This window comes from Danio rerio, chromosome 22 (genome assembly GCF_052040795.2).
Source record: "Danio rerio strain M-AB ecotype USA chromosome 22, GRCz13ab, whole genome shotgun sequence".
In the NCBI taxonomy this organism is placed as follows: domain Eukaryota; kingdom Metazoa; phylum Chordata; class Actinopteri; order Cypriniformes; family Danionidae; genus Danio; species Danio rerio.
The window spans coordinates 25,797,696-25,803,944 of record NC_141042.1 but is presented as its reverse complement, the minus strand read 5'-3'; the positions used below and the strand labels follow the sequence as shown (position 1 = coordinate 25,803,944).

General features: G+C 34.6%; 2 long non-coding RNA genes across 2 annotated transcripts; both read left to right on the top strand.

Moving 5' to 3' along the window:
• Nucleotides 1-1,323: 1,323 nt before the first annotated feature.
• Nucleotides 1,324-2,837, top strand: LOC147838508 (uncharacterized). Its single transcript, XR_015522137.1, has 2 exons — nt 1,324-1,590; nt 2,596-2,837. It is a non-coding gene; the product is annotated as an uncharacterized LOC147838508 (long non-coding RNA).
• Nucleotides 2,838-2,902: 65 nt separating this feature from the next.
• LOC147838507 (uncharacterized) lies at nt 2,903-5,964 on the top strand. Its single transcript, XR_015522132.1, has 2 exons — nt 2,903-3,389; nt 5,557-5,964. It is a non-coding gene; the product is annotated as an uncharacterized LOC147838507 (long non-coding RNA).
• The last annotated feature ends 285 nt before the right edge of the window (nt 5,965-6,249 follow it).

Here is a 6,249-nt window from a genome sequence, read left to right as displayed (position 1 = left end):
ATGTAAAGTTTATGTGATCACACATGGCCACATGTGAAGTTTATGTGACCACAGGTGGACAACATGTGAAGTTCATGTGGCCACATGTGAAGTTCGTGTGGCCATATTTGAAGTTCATGTTACCACATGTGAAGTTAATGTGACCACATGTGAAGCTCACGATTACATGTGTTCATGTGACCACATGTGAAGTTTATGTGACCACATGTGAAGCTCACGACCACATGTGTTCATGTGACCACATGTGAAGTTTATGTGACCACATGTGAAGCTCACGACCACATGTGTTCATGTGACCACATGTGAAGTTTATGTGACCACGTGGACAACATGTGAAATTCATGTGGCCACATGTGGACAACATGTGAAGTTCATAGGGCCACATGTGATCACCTTTGACCACATCTGAAGTCAATGTGACCAAATGTGGACAACATGTAAAATTATGCTGTCCACATGTGGACAGCATGTGATCACATGAACCCACATGTGAAAAACATCATCATCTGAAAACCATATTTCATGATGACAAACACTATACCGTGAATAAGTGCAAAACTGCAGTATAACAGCATTATAAAGGAGGATAAATGAGGTAAAATTATGTGCAACTGCAAAATAATGAACTATAAAATTCTAATAAAATTACATCAACAACAGTACAATTTGCAGTATATTCATGTACAACTTTACTACACTTGTGCATTGTGCTGATATATAATCTAATATCCAATTTCCCAATGCTGTGGCAATGCTGTGCTGTACTTGCTACATGTTTTTGTACTTTTATTCAGGGATGTTTTGGAAACAAGTAACTTAAATAGAATTTGAAGAGTTTATTTGCAATGATAATTCTGTTTTAGTAATTTTTAAATATAAAGTTTTATGTTGTTTCTTGGGTTCAAAAAACATGATTTATAAAAAGTAAAAATGTAATGAGATTTAATATTGTGTACATGAGTACAATGGCAAAAAATAAATGGATTTCTGAATCAGTCTGTAGGGAATTGAGAGTTGACTTCAAAAGAGTCGATTCCTCGACCCTCAATGGACGTAGTGCCGGAGTCGACTCCAAGACAGGATTCGATTCCTAGAGTCGAGTCTTTTTTTTTAACCCTTTTAAATGAAGCAGTTACAAGCTACAGTAACTTATACTACTCTTTCTCGAGCACGAAGAAGACAGAAGGCGCTCGCTTTAAATGCGTACTCACACATTTTGCGATTTTGCTTTTGAATTATGCGACCACGAGGCACTCTTACGCAACTGGGGTGAACTTGCGCGCGCGTTCATCACAAAAGAGCATTCGCGGCAACGCGCGCGTTGTCCTGACAACAAGGATTCACAAACAAACGCAGTTTCTTAACGGTCGTTTAGCAATCTTTTGTCCGTTTTGTCTCCTTATTTCGGTCGCGAAATGAAGATAAAATACGTGTTTGTTGATATATTAACTGTAAATGCCATTCACATATGAACACTAACGTACCACAGTTAAAATAAAAAGTCACGGTCAAAGGACAAAAGAGAGGGCTACGTTTTTTGGAGAAGCTGGACCATTTTGACCTTATCATCTTCAGCTGTATAATTCAGCGGTAAGTGCATATTCATATACTGTCCTCACAACTTTATAATTTAGGATGTGTAGAGAAACTTAACGTAACCTTAACAGTTGGTTCTGCAAGTACAACAACAAAAAAGAGAATATGTTCAGAATATTTGACCAAGCCAGTGATACCAGTCAAACGCGCGCCAAAAGATATCCGAGCTCATTCACTTGCTTAAAACACTGCAAATGTTGTAATTGATGCAACTGTATTAGTGATGTATTAATTTGTATTAATCCAGAATTCTCTTTTAACACATTAACTAAAATTTAATTGAATAGGGTTTTATAAACCTGATAAATGACTATTGTGCTTGGTTTTAAATTGAAATGTCCTAAATGTAAATAATGGAATAGATACAATAATAGATATTAAGGTAAGCAGAAGCTACTTGTTTATTTTATGTATTTCATTTCAAAAGTACTTAATAACAGTTCTGTAGATCTGTCATTATTTTAAAGGCTTGTCCATCCTTTCCAGAAACATTGGTTTATATTTTGTTTAACTTATCTTTTTATTGAGATACACTAGCATTTAAAAGTTTTAGATGGTAAGATTATTTAAACAATATTGAAAGACGTGTGGCTGCATGTACTTTCTTTAAAATACACTAAAACCAATTTTTAAAATTGATTTATAATACGTTTCACAATGTAAAGTTAATTTCTAATTTATTGTAAAACTTCATTTATCCCTGTGATACAAAACTTTAATTCAATCTTCATTATTGCATGTTAACTTAATCTTACTTTTTATGAAGATTATAGCATACAGGATTAATATGTGTAAGATGTTAATGAACATAGGTATGATATCATTTTTAGTTTTGTCTGACTCTCTTTCTCTCTCTCTCTCTCTCTCTCTCTCTCTCTCTCTCTCTTTCTCTCTCTCTACTTGTATTAATAAAGTTTTAAGATTAGATATTATAGACTAATATTGGTGTTACAAAAATCTGTCACAGTGGTTGATTGTTTCTCTTTGCTTTTTGTACAGAAATCAATGATGTGCAGGGGTTTAAAAAGTACAGCTTGGGAAATATAAAGATGATGGTTATTTTAAAGAAGAAGCCTGACACATTGGAGACTTAACCATCTTCAAAGGACAATGCTACAATTCAAGGAAGTCGACAGTTGTCTCAATTATACAGTTTTGCCTTTTTTTTGTACCATAGTCTAAGTTTGTATTTTGATTGCCTAGAAGGTATTTCTTATTAAAGAAAAAAAAAAAAAAATATATATATATATATATATATATATATATATATATATATATATATATATATATATATATATATATATTTATATATTATTAAAGCAAAATCTTTTACTAGCCACTAGTTGTACCTTCTTAGTCTACAGATTCCTTATAGGTACTTTGTTTTATAGCAGTTAACAGTCTGTGACTGCAGGGTGATTCAAAAAGAATAACACAACTTTGAAAATCTGTATTTAATCAAAGAAACATGATGACAACAGCTCTCCTAGCGACCTAATGAGTAACCAAATGAAACTTCAGAGCTTCCTTAAATCGACGACAGAAAGAGCTTAGCTCCCCTTTTCTTCTTTGCAGAGTTTTCGATTTTTAAATTTGTGGGATTCCTTTTGAATCACCCTGTATACAGTTTTTTCTGTTTTTAACATCTGATGTTTCCTGATAGGTAATCGTTTACATCACTTTGGGAGAGGGAGTGAAAACGGGCAGTCAATCAGTGTCTGAAAAGAGAAAATACACCCAATACAGAGGCTAGTAAGGAGCACTTCCAGTGCACAAAGTTAATGTCTTAACAGGTAACTTTTATAGCGTTTGCTATCTCTAATGCGTAGAGATGGCAAATGTACATGCATCCTTTACTCAAGTAGAAGTACAGATACTCTGGTAAAAGTTGAACTACGGACTAGACTTTTCTACTCAAGTAAAAGTAAATAAGTACAGCCTGAAATATGTACTTAAGTAAAAAGTATTCATTACTAATATCTGTTTTAGTTTCATGGTGGTAACTACACCTCACAAAATGCATACATTTATACAAAATTACTTACATTTCAAATTTTTTTTTTTGTAAAAAAAGTTGTTGCCAATTTTTAGCTGCAAAGTAGCCAAGCAACATCATCCTACAGGGCTTGAAATTGCGACTGTTTTGGTCGCATATGCGCCCAAAGTTTTATCTTTGCGACCTCAAAATGTATTTGGCAGCATTTATGCGAGTGCATAAAATTGTTGTTTTCAAAAACACCAAACGCAGCACTAAAGAATAGTTTATAACAGTTAACACGTCAACTTGCTGCACTAAGCAAAGCCCGTCTTCAAGCTTTTTTTATTGGCCAATTGCGCTAGAACAGAATGCGAATGGACTGGTTAATATCAGCTGTCAATCACTCATTTCCGATGACAGGGAGCTACAGCTGCAAAAATGCAAAGGTCTGGATAAGAGAGAATGAAAACAACACTGATAGATTTAGTTTTAGAAACCATCTACAGTTACAAATCATGGCACATCTGATTAGTCATTATGTGGAGAATGTCAATCCAGCATTTACACTTTTCGAAGAGTGGATAAAAGACATCTAGTGCTCAAAGTCCGCTATGAAAATGATTATAGCATTCACTGTAAAACTGGTGGGATGGAGTTTTTAGGTAACAGTGTTTGCCACTTAATCTACACATTTTAAGCACGAGATGTTCTAACGTGAAGTTTATTTGTTCTCCCTGTATTCGTGTGGGTTTCCTTCGGGTGCTCCGTTTTCCCCCACAGTCCAAAGATATGCAGTATAGGTGAATTGGGCAGGCTAAATTGTCCGTAGTGTATTCGTGTGATTGGGTGTGTATGAATGTTTTCCAGAGATGGGTTGCAGCTGGAAGGGCATCTGCTGCGTTAAACAGATGCTGGATAAGTTGGCGACTCCGAATTAAAAAAGGGACTAAGCCGGAAAAAAATGAATGAATGTTCAACCGTTATTTAATCCTTTATTTAATCATCACAATGCTGTTAATCGTGCGACTGATACCGCAGTCACCATCGCTAAAGAGCATGCATTCACTGAGATGAAACTAATATTGCAGTTCATGAAAAGACCGTTATATATTAGGGTGACGTATGCAAATAATAAGTTATATGTCAATAGCATCTGTGCAGTATCAGACACCACCCATAAGAACAGCACAGTTATTATAGTTAATTCAGTTCATCTCATTCACGTCAAGCAGTGCATGCAGGGCCAGTGAGCGCATGCAGATTTTTGTTTATTTGTTAGTTGTGATTAGAATGGTAATATATATTGGAATCTGTTAACATAAAACGTTTAGTAACGGTGCTCATATTTGTCAGTGGGTGCGACTAAATTTTGTCTGGTGCATCCAAATTTTTGAAGTTAGGAGCACCGGTGCTACCAAGAAAAAAAGGTTAATTTCGAGCCCTGTGTATCATCAGCTGAACACAAAACACTATAGCTGTTAAGAACAGCAGCTGTCATACTTGTTTGTATACTCTTGAATATAATTCTGTAGGCCTATATATTTATAACTAATAAATGTCTTAAATTTAAAACCTAATTTTTTTTCAAAACATATTTCAGTTTTTTTCTTTTGATAAAATAAAAAAACTAAATGTATTTGACTACATATTTTTTGCATTATACTAAAGCTACGTCTGCTCCACAAAGCACATTAAAGCGAAAGTAACGAGCCTGATTTAAAAATGTAAGGAGTAGATTTGTATTCAAATGTAAGAAGTAAAAGAAAAATATTTCAGAAAACGTTAACAGTGGAGTATAATACTGACACTAGACATATCTACTTAAGTAAAGTAACAAAGTTTGTACTTCAGTACTACCTATTTCTGCTAATGTGAAAAAATGTGATCTAAATACTATGAATTCATTTTGCATTCACGTGTATGCATTTGAGCATTTGGTAGTTTCTTTTATTAAAAATAAGTTTTGTATTTTTTTCTTACAGATTACAAGATCAAGTCATTAACATGAACCAAAAGGACAAACTCGTCAAAAGCAAAACTCACTTTCCCTTGGCTTTTCTTTCCCTTTTCATCACGGGTCATCACAGCAGAATGAACTAGCAATTACTGTGGTACATGCTTTTTTCACCAGATGCTCTCATATGCAGAATTGACCAGAGCACCCGAAGGAAACCCACGCAAACTTGGGGTGAACATGCAAACTCCACACCTGGCACACCTGAGACTCGAACCAGTGACCTTCTTGCTTTGAGGCAACAGTGATGACCACGGAGCTACCATGTGGCCCCTTTTGTATTCACATTATATTAGTGACAGTTTTCCCCTCAAGGTATTTCAGTAAATAATTGTTGTGATTTTATATAATTGACAATAAATTGTTTGTATTTATATTTAAGTTTAAGAATAATTTTTGTTCACACTAATGCACAAATTTTATTGTGTGAAGTACACAAGAGAAAAGCCACAAGAGATTTTTACATGGGAACGCATGTTTCAATCCTCACCATCAAAATTCTAAATACAAACATTTTCCCATGTGATCACTTGTGAATGCACATGTAGTTCACATGTGAATTCACACAAAAACGTTAAAATTCACAGGTTTTCCCATGTGATCACATGTGGTTCACATGAAAATTCACACGAAATCGTTCCAAATACACACGTTTTCCCAT